Source organism: Pinus tabuliformis, chromosome J, assembly GCF_031772625.1.
Source record: "Pinus tabuliformis cultivar Carrire ecotype Pingquan chromosome J, CPIR1, whole genome shotgun sequence".
Classification (NCBI taxonomy): domain Eukaryota; kingdom Viridiplantae; phylum Streptophyta; class Pinopsida; order Pinales; family Pinaceae; genus Pinus; species Pinus tabuliformis.
In genome coordinates, this window is record NC_142295.1 from 1,307,210,598 (window position 1) to 1,307,225,239 (window position 14,642).

Genomic DNA, 14,642 nt, shown 5'->3' on the forward strand with positions numbered 1-14,642 from the left:
AGAATAGGTTAAAAGAACAAAATTGGTTAAAACGGAATTGGTTAAAAGAAAAGTAACACAGGAAAACTCTACTTTAGAACCTTTAAAATGTTACAAATATTGAACTAGGACATATATAAAGCTCTGCATGAAACTAACATTGGTTAAAAGAAAAGTAACACCTGTAGAACTTTAAAATGTTACAAATATTGAACAAAGACATATATAAAGCTCTGCATGAAACTAACCTAGAAGTTTACACTGAACTTATCACAATATCTGAGTATAGTTTATTTTTTATTTTGTTCAGTAAGAAAAAAACATGATGATATATTATAGGAAAATACTTATGATAGTACATATAAACATTCATTTATAGATTAATAGTGAATCACCTAGATCACTTGATAATGGAAATGTGGTGTTGAGATCACCATCCAGAGTCCCAATATGAAATGATAATAACAATTAGAAGACTTTTACATATATGACAGGGAAGGATAAATCTACCAAACTTAAAAGGTCATGTCTGAATGCCACATTAGATTTTAGACATATTGTGCTGCATTGAGAAGATAATAAGCCTATATAACAAAATTTACAAAAAAAGACCGTAAAAAACATGCAGAGAGGAATTTTAACCCGGATATGGAAAGTCTCCGATATCAAAAGTGCTATGCTTCCATGAGATCTCTAGATACCATTTGCCAAACAATTGCTGCAATCTTTTTTTAAATAATATGTCTGCTTCCTTGTTGAGCATTCGTCCAATGTGTTAGATTGTGGAGTTATCTTGACTTTTCCATAGAGATTCGATCCTTTCCATCCATCCTTGAAACAAGGGGTTGTTGATGGATGTCGTCCCCAATACTTGATCAATTATAATCATCAAGTCTCCATATATGTGCAGAGTGGGGTTCCCAAGGAAATTGTTGAACCATAGGAGACCCAAGAGTGCCATTGCTTCATCTTTGGTGTTTGTACCACCACCACAATTCCAGTACATCCTATATGAAAAATCAGCAGTCATGGCAATCCAAAAACCATAAGCACAGGTGTTCCCTTGAGTAGTCCCATAAAAAAACCACATAGGGTATGTGAACTGAACATTATTCTTCATTTTAAAGCTATTCTTAGTGCATATTGGCTGTGCAAAGAAAAAAGAAAGATTGGAGGAGATTCTTTCAATTAACATAGAGAAATCTTCCCTAAAGTTCTGGAAAATACTTTTGTTCCTCCAATTCCATATTGCCCAAAAGAGGAAAAAAGGAATGGCCCGCTAGGTAGATTTTTGGGAACTCCACCATTTCAATGAGTCTCTAATAAAAGAGTGCTGAATGTATGGGAAGCCAAAAAGGGAAGCAACCTTTTTCCAAACCCAAGTAGTAAATTGGCAGTGCACAAAGATATGATCATTATCTTCAGAATCATTTTTTCATAAGGAGAATATACGGCCTTGCCAATTTCTTTTTTGCAGGTTTTCCCATACAAGATTTCTGTTATGATGAACAAGCCATTTTTTATAGTGCATGATATATGTCTGCCACAATAATGTTATCATAAGCCATTTTACCTTATCATACAATTTTGTCCTGTGTTCCTGTTCGGAAAATGCCAAGCTGTTTCATTGTTGAAATGGTCTGAATCCATTCCCCTTCCATGTGGCCACTAAAACCCAATTCAAAGGCATTTTTCCATATGGGTAGCGTACCCTGCCAACCATTTATAACTTGGCCCCAGAAAAAAATTCCATGCTCATTTAGGTGCTGGATGATACTGTCAAAAATGGTGAAATTTGAATCAACACCCAATATTGGGTCAATAAAAATAAGAATGCTATTGGGTGTCTGGAATTTCCATGCCAGATGATGAATAAAATATTTCTCTATTTTCATGAAACGTACGCAGATTGTTGAACCTTGTTTGATACCAATTGAGCCATATCATTAACAAACATTGAAATCTTTATTCTTTATATATTTGTGTTGGATGATCTTGTTCTATGTGCCTACTCCAAATAAACCCCTCTAGAGGGATTTTATAAGCTTTGCCCCACTGAAGAGAAGAAGGTCCATAATTCTCCAATCGCCCATGTCCTTTGGGAGGGTAATATTTGATAATTTGGTCAAACGGAATTTTTTGGCACTGTGACTACCCGCCTAAAGGAAGTTTGCCATAAGATGATTTATGTTGCTAAAGATGGAGGCAGGAATATGGAAAAAATGAGCCCAATAGACACCCAATTGTGACAGAACAACTTGTGAAAGGATAGCCCTTCCCTTAAAGACAGACATCTAGATTCCCACCCACTCTATCTGCGTTTCAAAGAGGAAAAAAAAATTAAAACAAACTTTATATATTGATAACAACAAAATTTATTCAACAATATAATTTCAAAAGTGTATAATAGACTTCAAATTAAATTTGATGATATGATTTTTTTTTTTTAAGTATATTTTGGAAATATTTCAATATCTGATCCATAAAAAAAATATAATCAATAAAAATCGATTATTTAACCTAACACGTATTGATAAAATTTAGAATATATATTACAAAATTTAAACCACATAGCAAGGAAGTAAACAAATAAGAAGAAACTCAATAAAAGTAACCCAATATTTTTTTAAACAATACGGCAAAATTTGTTTGCGTGCAGAAATTTATATTCCTGATCCAAACTATGGCGACGAAGACCAAAATACCGCGAACGGTAATCAGGATTCATGACATCCTATAAGGCGCAGATCAGGTTTCTCGTAACAATGAAGCATATAGTTTAAAATATAAAACAAGCTCAGATTAAAGCTGAGGAGTTTCCAGAAAAAAAATGCTTAATCCTTTTAAAAGTCGTTAAACTGCATTTAACAAAATTAGCGATCTTTAAATTTAATGTTGTTTAAAGTGTTTAGATTTTTTTCTTAATCTTTACACCTAAAACAGATAATGATAACCATGGATAAACTTAAAGACCATATGAATGATTTTGATACAATCTCTCATAGTATTTAAAAATGGATGAATTATATAATATATATTTTTTGTGTACTCTATATATTAGTTACTTTCAACAGTACTATCTGCTATCTATCAACAGTGATCAAATTTGAACACATCAGAGCCCTTCAAAGGGCCTCTGGCACGTCACAGAAGTAGGGAGAAAATTTTACTAGTCAAAAAAAATTTAAAATTTGAATTTTGCCATTTTAAAAAGAAATTGGAATAATATTATAAAAAATTTTAAGAAGGGCTGTTAAGTTGTCAACTCGTCTAATTTTTTTTTTTTAAATTTCATTTTTTCTGAAATCCAGACTTTGAGAATTTCAATTTCCAACTGATGTGCCTCTATCACAAATTACAATAGTTAAACTTGTAAATTTCCTTAGAATAGTTAAACTTCTAAATTTCCTTTCTCAACTGATGTTAAATCCCATTTCAAAAATGACAGTTTCCAAGTTGCTCCAATTTCAAAAACAACAGTTTCCTTTTGAATTGCATTTTCTAATTTGGGCTAAAGCTTTCCATGCTACCTTCAAATGAAATAAAACTAGATTCAAATGGAATAAAGCTTTCCATGTTAGCTTTTATAGAAAGTCAGTGACGATCGAGATTAGGGCCAACCAGTGCAGAACGAAGAGGAAAACATTTCGGAAACAAAAGTATTTCAATGAAACACATTAGGTTGTTCCTATGTTGAATGGATGGATGAATTAGCTCGTTTCACTGTTAAATGGATGCATAAGGTACGAGAGATCTGAACTTTCTTCATATTATTATGAATAGCAATTGGAGTCTCTAATTTTTCTGGTTTCTGTTTCAGTAATTCATTTGTTATTTGTAGGTGTTTCTGCATTAACATTTCTTTGTCAATTTGTTTTTAATTTCTTTATTCCAACGTCGAGGGCAGAGCATTGGGTGAAAAGCACCTAGTGAATAGTAACAATACTACTGTAATTTCTTGATTCCAGCATCTAGGCCAGAGAATTGGGTGCAAAGCCTCTAGTGAATAGTAAGAATACTACTACAGAGTCATACTTTTTTAAGGTATTATATAGTGTGGTGTTTATGGATTTGATTTCTTTGTGAACAATAATTCATCTAATTATTTTCAAAATTGGTAAGGTGATTTGTTTGTTCATTTATTGTTTTAAGTGACTTTGTTAAGTGTGTAGGGTGGAGAGTTTCCTGTACAAAGGTTCAGGTGAGCATTGTTTCTCTCAAGCAATATCATTCTCAGGTACTTTCCCAACTTGTCTAGACTTTTCTTTAGACTTCTGCTCCTATTCTTCGTGATTCCGCTCTTGTTGGTGCAGTCTATTCAACGAGCAATTATCTCACGAGAGAGCTGCATTTTTTTTCAAATTATGTCATTATTATTTTTTATCTATTACTGATAAAAACCATTAAGGCTTAATAGCTTTCTATTTCATAATGGTAAAAATCATCGCTGCTTAATAGCTTTTCATTTATAAGTCTATGTGCTCAGCAATAGCAAGGTGTGGTTATACTATGTTTTAGAGTTTTTAGTTGAGATTTGGTAAAAATATTTTTGTTGGATTATGTTATTTCAATGATCCATGTTGTTATATCATGTTTTTGAATTTTTAGTTAGAATTTAGCAAAATCATTTTTATTAGATTATATTTTTTATTTAAATATATATATATATTCAATGAAAAATCAAACTATGATTCTAATAAATTTCTGCCAAACAAATTTGATAGAAAATATCGTAAAAACCCTGATAACATAGAATAGTTACACCAACTCTTCACAATCAATAGTTGCAAGTGTGAGATGTTACAACAGATTCGATTTTGACAATTTTACTTGTATGGAATTGGAAGAATTGAGGTATTGAATTAAACATTGTACTAAATACTGATATAGTGAAGTTATAAAAGAAACTTTGGTATGCACAGGAGAAACGATCTATCATAAACATCTTACAAGCCAGAATGAAAGTTTGCCATACAACATTGTTGGAATTGGAGGTATTTTATTGAACAGTGTACTACATACACACACACACACATATATATATATATATATATATATATATATATATATATATATATATATATATATATATATATATATATATTACATTGTGTGCTCAGTGGAAAGATTCTATCATTGAGTAAAACTGTTAATCTCGCAAAGTCTCAAACAACAAATCCATAAACAATAAACATTAACCTCACAAATTCTCAAACAACATATAAGAAACGACATGCTAAGCATTGGAGAATTATTAAATTCGAACTTGGAACTGTTGTATAAAATAAAAGTTCAATATATAAAAAACTGAAGCCTTTCAAAAGCTGGCAATTGAATATTTATAGAAGATCAAAAAGCATGCCTTGAGTTTAGATTAATTACCATATGCAACAATTATATATTCTATTGTAAATGCAAAACAATAGGTCTTCAAGCTATTCTTGTTGGAAGGGAAGTCTAGTGAGAGGAAACACCAATTCCTACTCCAAATAGATTAGTACAAGTTCCTTCTCTAGGTGAATTAGTACAAAGACCAGGAAGTAATGATATAGCAAGATAAATGTCAAACCACAAAAGCAAAGGCAGAAAGACATTACAAGATATGAATGATAGAAATTAGTTGTGGTAAGGTAATTCTTGGCCCGCAAGAGTGGAATTGTAAGTTGTTGAAATGAAACAGATAAAGAAGGGCAGAACTGCCATTTGCATGAAGTCCAAAGAACAGAGAATGCAACAAACATGTTAAAAAGGGGCCATTCTTGATGTTGTAAGGCAAGGGAGAAGAGTTTCTTTTATCAAAGAAAAAAAATGCTTTGATGTGGTAAGCATGTTTTTCTTAACTTTGTGAGTATTATCATAAAGTTTAGTTTAGTTGAGTAACATTTAAGGAATAACTCTTCAGCTAAGGTGCTGAGTGTGGGTGAAGGTATTTATTCCACCAAAGATACTCGGTTAATCCCAGAAACTATTGGAAACTTGTTTATATGAGCAAAATGGCCTTGTTACTCTTAGAAACTTGAAGAAATCTGGCTATCTAAGCAAAATGGCCCATAGATGGAAAACATGTCCTATTGGGGAAGTTGAATTGATGTAAAATATAACCATTCCTTAGAGCAACAAGGAGTTCCATCTCCTTAGATACTTTATTCAAATGCCACATCTATTTTACTCATCGCTTGAAAACTACCAAAAGCACTCTTTCAGTCCAATGTAGCATGTTTGTTATTACAAATCCCATTAACCATAGTTTGATCATGCATCGAAACAATTTCCTTTTATTGTTTGGATAACATTGTATTTCTTACACATATTTTCTTCACTATTCATATCAATTTAATATGGCAATTTCCCATACCACATCAAATGACTCTTGGCATAGTGGAATTTGTACTGTGAAATCATCTTATTGAGGCTCTTCTGCCCCATGTTTTCTTCAACTGTATGTTGAGATGTAAAGTTTTTCTTTCATCTCAATCTAATTCTTTTTTGGATGTCCTTACACCAATCTCTGCGTAATATAACAGTAATTCAAAGATAGAAAACATAACATTTGGTGAACATAAATGTTATGAACACATTTTCCCTATCACTTGTTAGTTACAATGCGTATGAATTGTATGATGAATATTATACTTGCAGATGTGTTGGAAGGGGTTATTGTTCTTGATAAACTGAGGAATATCTTGTAGCTTGCAACATTGTCAAGGCATCGGAAACCAATAGTATGTTGTCTTCAAACTCAATATTAGTTCCAAACTATTACCAATTCACCATGTGTTAAAAAAAGAAATTTGAAGATAATTTATTGTTGTCAATTGAATTGCTTCTTTTTTCTATGCTTTTCATTATGGAAGGGCGGCCTGAATGTGCACCCTTCTAAATAAAATTAATTCTTGCCCTTCAAATTTGATCACTGTCTACCAAGACTGAAGATTTATAATTCTTTTCATAGTAGATATCAATGGAAATATAATATTATAAAAATTATTAATGAACTAAAATATTTATATTAAATAAAATATTTTTATACTAATTTTATATATAGACAAGTTGTGGGCGGTCTCCACAATTTCAATAAGCCATTCAAATTTCGACTCGTTAGTCATCCCTCTTCCATATCAAAGTCTGTACCATCAGACATGTGAATGGTTAGGGTTTGGTTAAGTTTTATTGGGTTAGGTTTATGTTTTACTTTATATAAGACTTGCGGAAAGGTTAAGAAATCACGTCGCACAAAAAAAGAGAGGCGATGGTAAGCTTGATTTCGATAGAAGTTGAATAAAAACCAAGGTGTAAAGAAATACGGAAGAGAGTAGTAACGACTACATGTATCTAGTTGCCTTGGAGGGTTTCAACAAACATGCCCTTCTCCAAAATCAGTATATCGGTCAAGAATTTCAGAACCCAAGAACAACCACCATTTTATCACGCCCATCCCACCGACACAGACCAGGCTCTTTTCAACTACCCGAGTCCGAGTCCGAGTCCTCCATGACCATGCTAGATGAGGATAATGGCCTTGTTGTCAGTTTGGACATTCACAATGACCCTCATTCACCAACACAAATCGAGAGGTTTTTCCCAAAGGGAGCCAAGGTGGGCATCCATTGAGTACACTGGTGCATTAGGTATCTAACTCATTCGTGCCTTGAAGTTATCGTTTTAAAGCTGTACCTCCTTTAGAGCTCCAATTCCTAAGCTGAAGCCTATTCCCAAGAGACAAGTTCGCTGGGTGATGGTCAAAGCTACACTAACCTATAACTTAATCCTAAATAGGATTTTAGTAAGCGTTAGAAATTTTATACATTAAAGACCTAATACAATTTAATTGTGTTTCTCCTTATCTGTTTATATAAATTTGGAGTCTATCTCTTCTGAAATCAATTTATCCTTTTTGGTAAAAATTATTATTCCTAATTCTCCCTCTCCATTTGTTGAGAGAAATTGATTCAAATAATTTAATTAACTCTAAGAGAATGAATTCAGATATTTTTGTAGTGACGAGCTTCTAGTTATCACTAGGATTCAACTCCACTTAAACTAAATCTAAGCTATGTTATTCACATCACGACTTTTTATCACTTCCATTCAACTCCACGTAAACTAAATCTATGCTATGTTATTCACATTGCGACTTTTTATCACTACCATTCAACTCCACTTAAATTAAATCTATTCTATGTTATTCACATCATGACTTTTTTTCCTGGTTATTAATTAAACAAATTCATACATGCTTGTATAAAAAGAATTTATGCTCTAGAAACACCATCAATCTAGATAGCACATAAGACATAAAATGAATGTGCTACATAAGCGCCTATCCATATGTATACTCTAGATAACATGTATAACACATAAATAACAATTTCCTAAAACATTAAACATAACCTGCACTACTTTATCACCTATCCATATGTATAATCTAACCTTCCTCTAGTAGTTTTTCTGTAGAATTTATTTAATATTCAACCACAATGATCGACTTAACTATGAATACACATCCAACATTTTACAATAGATATAGAAAGAAACATTTTCAAAATTCTATGTGTACTTATTCCTTCAGCAAAAAACATCCATAAACAAGCACTTTTCTCTCTACCATGAGTTGTCTCCACGAGTTCCCACTCCGCTACAGTTTTCTTGTATTCATAATACATAACCTTTTTAATTTATAGGGGTTATTTTATATATTTTTTCCCAATAGATTTTTAGTAGTGTATTTCATTAAAAGTAGAAAATAGAGGGGTATTACAGTTGAAAGGTAGATTTTGAATTTTTTCAATAAATGTAGTAGCAACTATACTAGATTTAAAAGTATGAGATGATGCACAAAAGTGTGCATAATTGGTATATTTATCAACTTCCACCATGATGACGTTTGTTCCTTCGGACTTGGGTAAACCTATGATAAAATTCATTGATGCATCCTGGCAATGCTGACTTGGAATGACTAAGATTATAACAAACCCGAGTCTTCATTGCCTCAACTTTATTTATTAGAAAGCTAAACATTTTGCCACAAGATTTTGAATATCAGAAATTTCGATAAGATAACAAATTCAAAAACTAGCAAAGTTCACATCAACGCGGAACAATATTATGTCAACTATATCATCATAATAAGTTCCAATATTTAGTAAGACATGCATTAACTCAGGGATTATCGACAATTTTTCATATTCTGTACTATCATACGAGCTTCAGTATTCAACTGGACTTACTTTAACACAAGAAATATCAACAATCTTCCATTCCCATAAGATATTCACTGCATGCACCTCTTAACAGTACAATGTTTATTAGATTATTAATTTTCTTTAAAGAAAGACAAAGAGACATTGCAATACTAGGCATAAATTACATATTTGATGAGAAGTTTATCTGGGAATTTAAATGGGAAAATACCTTTCCACCCAGCATTCGAGAAGGGAAATTACGATTTCTTCTCCTCCCAAGCTATCCACTCTAGAACATTCAATAACAATAACTAGTTAGATTTAGATAACAAGCATCAAGACATCAAGACACCATAGTCCAGTCTAATATTGGTTAACCTTTATATGTATTGGAGTTCTCCACTAACTCTAGTCCTGCTCGGGATTCACTCCTTGGGTAGCGTCCTGCTCAGGTTCACTTATTTCCCTCATCCTTCATCTCTTAAGGTAGATTTTCTCCTTCTTCGAAAAAGACAAAAAATGTAGAACCACATTTACGCACTTATATATTCTTTTATCTCAGTGGAATGAGATGGATAACTGTTTCGAACTACATAGAGGTTAGAAATTTGTTTTAGGTTTGTGCATTGAATTCAAAGATTCTCATTCAATTAAAAATAATATAAATATTTTAAAATCTTCTTAGTAGTTTTTACTAGGTTTTTCCCTCAAGATTTTATTATTAAAATCTTAAGTAAAAATAATAAATGATAGTATTATAAAATATGTTAGATTTAAGAAGCTTGTAATCCATAATGTAGATATAAGTCTTTCGCATTAATCACTTTGATGGGATAAATAAATCCTCTTCTCTAATAATTAATATTATTTTAATTATCATATTAACTAAGCTAATTAAGTAATAATATTTTTCTTACCTCATTAACTAGTTTAACTAATTTACCAACGACTATTTTTTAACATCTAATTCTGGCCAATGATGCATCCATACTATTTTTCCCTTAAGATCCATTGATTCTTCACTTTGTCCTTAGGATGGACCACATTAGTTGGTTCAAAACGTCAACCAAATACTATGAATGTGATTAATCCGAAAGACATATATTTAAATATCAAATATGTATGAAAGTGGGGTGTTACATATCCATTAGGATGATATTTTGTATATGAGAACCATCTTGGATCAAACCTGGCACAAGATGGATGAATCTGCTTATGTGATAGAGAGAGAAACTTGGATCTGTCTTTCAGAAGTAACCTGGCACATTTCCATGACCAAAGTTCCATGATCACGTTAAGGGTTGGTTCATTTCCATTAGGATGGGATTTTGTATAGGATAACCATCTTGGATCAGACCCACCAAGGATTCAACAAGGCGATGGACGGTTCTTCTTATTTGATAGAGAAAAACTCATTTTGTTTTTAGAAGTAACCTAAAACATTGTCATTCTCACAATTCCATGATCACATTAAGAGTTGTTCTATTTTGTTAGGGTGATCCTACATTTTATCTTTATTGTCATAGTGGATTAGATCGTTGATAGAAAACTTTGTTTTATCTTTAACATTTTTTCATTATTTAATAAGGATATAAATTATATTTTTTTAAATCAACCCAATTAAATATAATAATTTATTTTTATATAATTTTCTAATTATTTTTTTTTTTTAATGTTTATGTAGTATTTTTTCGTTCGAACGTTTTTCACGAGTAAGAAAATAAATATATAAATCATATTTACTACTATTATTCCCTTTTCCTGAATTTCCATATAAATATAAAGCATAACAATTGTTTGAGAAATAATTAATAAATCAATCCATATGAACAATATTTGGTGACTCTTATGTACCACGTCTTTTGTGGTGAGGCCTCGCATGTCTCTTAAAGCTTGTTATGTCTCTCAAGAATTCATTTTTATCCATTTGATGAGGGCTACTTAAAAAGTCCTTTTGAATATAAAGCGTATATATTTTGATATTTAGTTTCTTAAAGTGTAACTTCTGCTCATTATGTAAATGTCGTTGTGTTCTTCTCATATTTCTTGTATTTTTAGTTTCAAATTATTTGATTTTCTTTTTGCATTGACGTAATAATACTAAATCTAAATATGAAGAATGCTACATAACTAGAAGTTAGCATAATATTGTAAGATCGGTAATAATCAAGCCATTTAGTTAAATATCCATGAACCTTTATAGTTATTTTTATATTTTGTTTAATGTATTTGAATATTATTATTTTTTCCTTATAAAAATCTTATTGAATATAAATAGATATTCATCTCAAAAATGTAATTTTTGAAAAATAAATATAATTGGATATACAAATATATATCGTGGTACTTACTTCCATAATACAACCATTGAATGCACTACTGAATTTCCTCCTAATTGAATATTGTCACCTACCTCCTTGACCCGTTATCAACAAACACCTACAAATGCTCTAATCACTACATCTAACTTTGATTTCTTACAATTATACACACGAAGATATCACTTGCAATTATGCTCATATGCTTAAATAATTGAAATCATAACATAAAGAGTAAAGAGTCAACATACAGAACATGTAATGCACTTAAATCAACTCGGATTAGTGGAAAGAATCTCACTTGGAAAACCAAGAACGGCCACCCAACCTAGAACTGACTTCCTCTAGTTTGTCTCCGACCCAAGAGTTCCTGCCATGGATCCATTGCATCTTGTTGATCTCATCAATGGATATTTAATGCTTTCTTTCATGATATGGTGTCCTTTAGTGGTGTCCCTCTTTTATGGATATTTTTATCCATTTGCCTAGGCTTTTCCTAGTAAATATCACTTTTCTCTCCTATGAGATGTTTCCTCATAAAAGTTTGCCTTTATCTCCTGCAAGGCTTTTATGTTTTTCTTAAATTTAGCATCTTTCTCCATCTAAGTAACTTGATGGATATTTATCCCCCAATCCATTAAGCTTATCTAGATTTGGATCTAGAAGTCTTATCACGAAAGAGTTGTAAATTCCCATTCACCAACGGGATATCATTTGACAAGAATATCATTTCTTGGTGTCTACTTTTCCAAGTGATTACAATAACTTTATTATTTATTTAATAATAAAATATTTACTTTCATCGTTATACCTCAGATCTAGCTTTTATTAGCTTAGGTCAACTCAGTATTGCATACAACGGAGGGGTGTTGCATATTCCCCCCATTAAATTTACACTGTCCTTTGTGTATTACTCCATCTTACAAAATATTTTATTGTTCACATGTAGCTCTTTTTGAATTTTTAGGTTCCCATGGCCTTGCCACCTCAAACAGATCTTCCAATATATAGGTTGCAAAGGAGTTCAACCGCAATTCTCCTTCAATTGCTGTTGTAACATTTGTTCAATCAATTATGTGAGAGACTTTAGATGCCATAAAAACAAAAATCAATTTTGTTTACCATAGTTAATGTCATAACTTGAGATAACAGTACTACCATTTAAGTAAATATGGGTTAATGTTGCCCGTCATTTAACTATGATCCCCATTTTCATTGTATTTAAATAATAGGAATAAATGCATGCTCTTCCAATGCATTTGTGTTCTTGCTGAACACTTTCTTCTTTGAGTCTCCCTATGTTAGTCACAACAAGTAAAACTAGCACATTTGACCAAGGAGCATGTACAAAAAATATCACTCCAGGTTAGCTCATAAACATCAAAATCATAAATCATATGTAACCATAATAAACCCAATAATAGATCACATGTAGTCATCATGACCAGAATCATAAATCACCTGCATACGAAACTGAAATAAAACACTGATACTTATCCTTGAATCACTCCTTAACTTCCACTTATTTCTTTACTTGGTACACTCTTCGGATCAATTGCCACACCAAGAAATCACCCAGTGCTTTCTCCTCAACCATGTGCACATACACATGGTGTGAATCACACACATATAGCTATAAATGTCAAACAACATCATGCAATACCTGCATCCACACCAGTACCATATGTACCACCTGTACAAAGTGTACATAATACCAAATTTCCATACCATCACATGCACGACATGTACTTTATCCACATGTCCTCAAAGAATGTTAGTATAATTAACATAACATTAAGCCAATGCTAAAAATTTCCTTTATTTATTCACATTACCTTTAGGCAGGTCCAATCAAACCATGCTCGGTTTGTCAATTGGAGAATAAGGAATTCATGAACCTATTCCACTTTTGCAACAAGAGAATAACTGTATAATTTTATGTCAATGTATTCAAGTGCTTTTAATTAGCTAATCTTTTTCATGTATCTTGTGGTTGCAGGAAATTCAGCAAAATAGTAACATAGAGATAATCATGCATAACACAACTTTCCAATGCCACTAACTTTGGGTTTATTGATTGACTCTATCACCAAGCAAGGTCTTAATAACACCGAAATCTGACCTCCGCCCAAATATAAAATAGACTATTGACTATGATAGTTAGTCTAGTATGGACTTCAATTATATATTTGAAGTTTTAATAACAATCTTAACCTTGTCTTTAGCCTAGAAAATAATTGTTTGGTATTCAAAAGTACTCCACACATAATCTAGTGATGTCATATGATTTCTTGTTTTCTTTTTTTTAACACTACTTCCAACACTTTGTTGATCATGAATAATTCAATATATATCTGAAACCAATGGAATAATCAATATGCAAGTACATACACATCCTATACATGGGTCATATGAAGGTTACCATGTTCTCACATTCCTCAATATCTTAATTTATAGGGTACTATGTGTACCATGGTGTGAACTTAGGACTTTACCATACCTTAGCACTAGGTCATGACCTAGTATAATATAATTCATTTCTTGGAAACCAAATCAATTATCAAATTCATTAAAATATATAGTTTATTCAATAATTGTTATGTTGTCATATTCAACACTATGAATGCAATCTGACAGGTAAACTTCTCCCATATTAATTGATAGGAAATAGTGGTACAAAATATGCATCCCAAATTGTATGATTCTGAATTAATTTGAATAGATTGCTAGATACCAAACATCATTGTTTACCACAATCCCAATTACCAGTACCACTTAGCCATCAATATGGTGGAATCATCCTATTAGTTTAGCAACAACTCTTGCATGGTTGGTTATCCTCTCTTTTCATCATCCAAAACATTTTATATATCACACCTTACTTGATGCATGAATTATTTTACTACTAGCATAAGATCCTTAGATCATCATAAGTTGTACTAATGCGAACCCTTTTAGTTTACCAACAACTTTTTAATTAATTCAGACAAGTCATGTTCTGAATCTAGTGTACAATTCTTGTTAGCCAATAGACTGCTCTGAATTGCTCTATTTCTACTTCAAATGTATCCAACACCACCATATCTAATTTATTTATTATTTTTGTTCTCATAAAGCATGTATACTTTGTTTATATATAGTAGAAGCAGAAATATCATTTCAA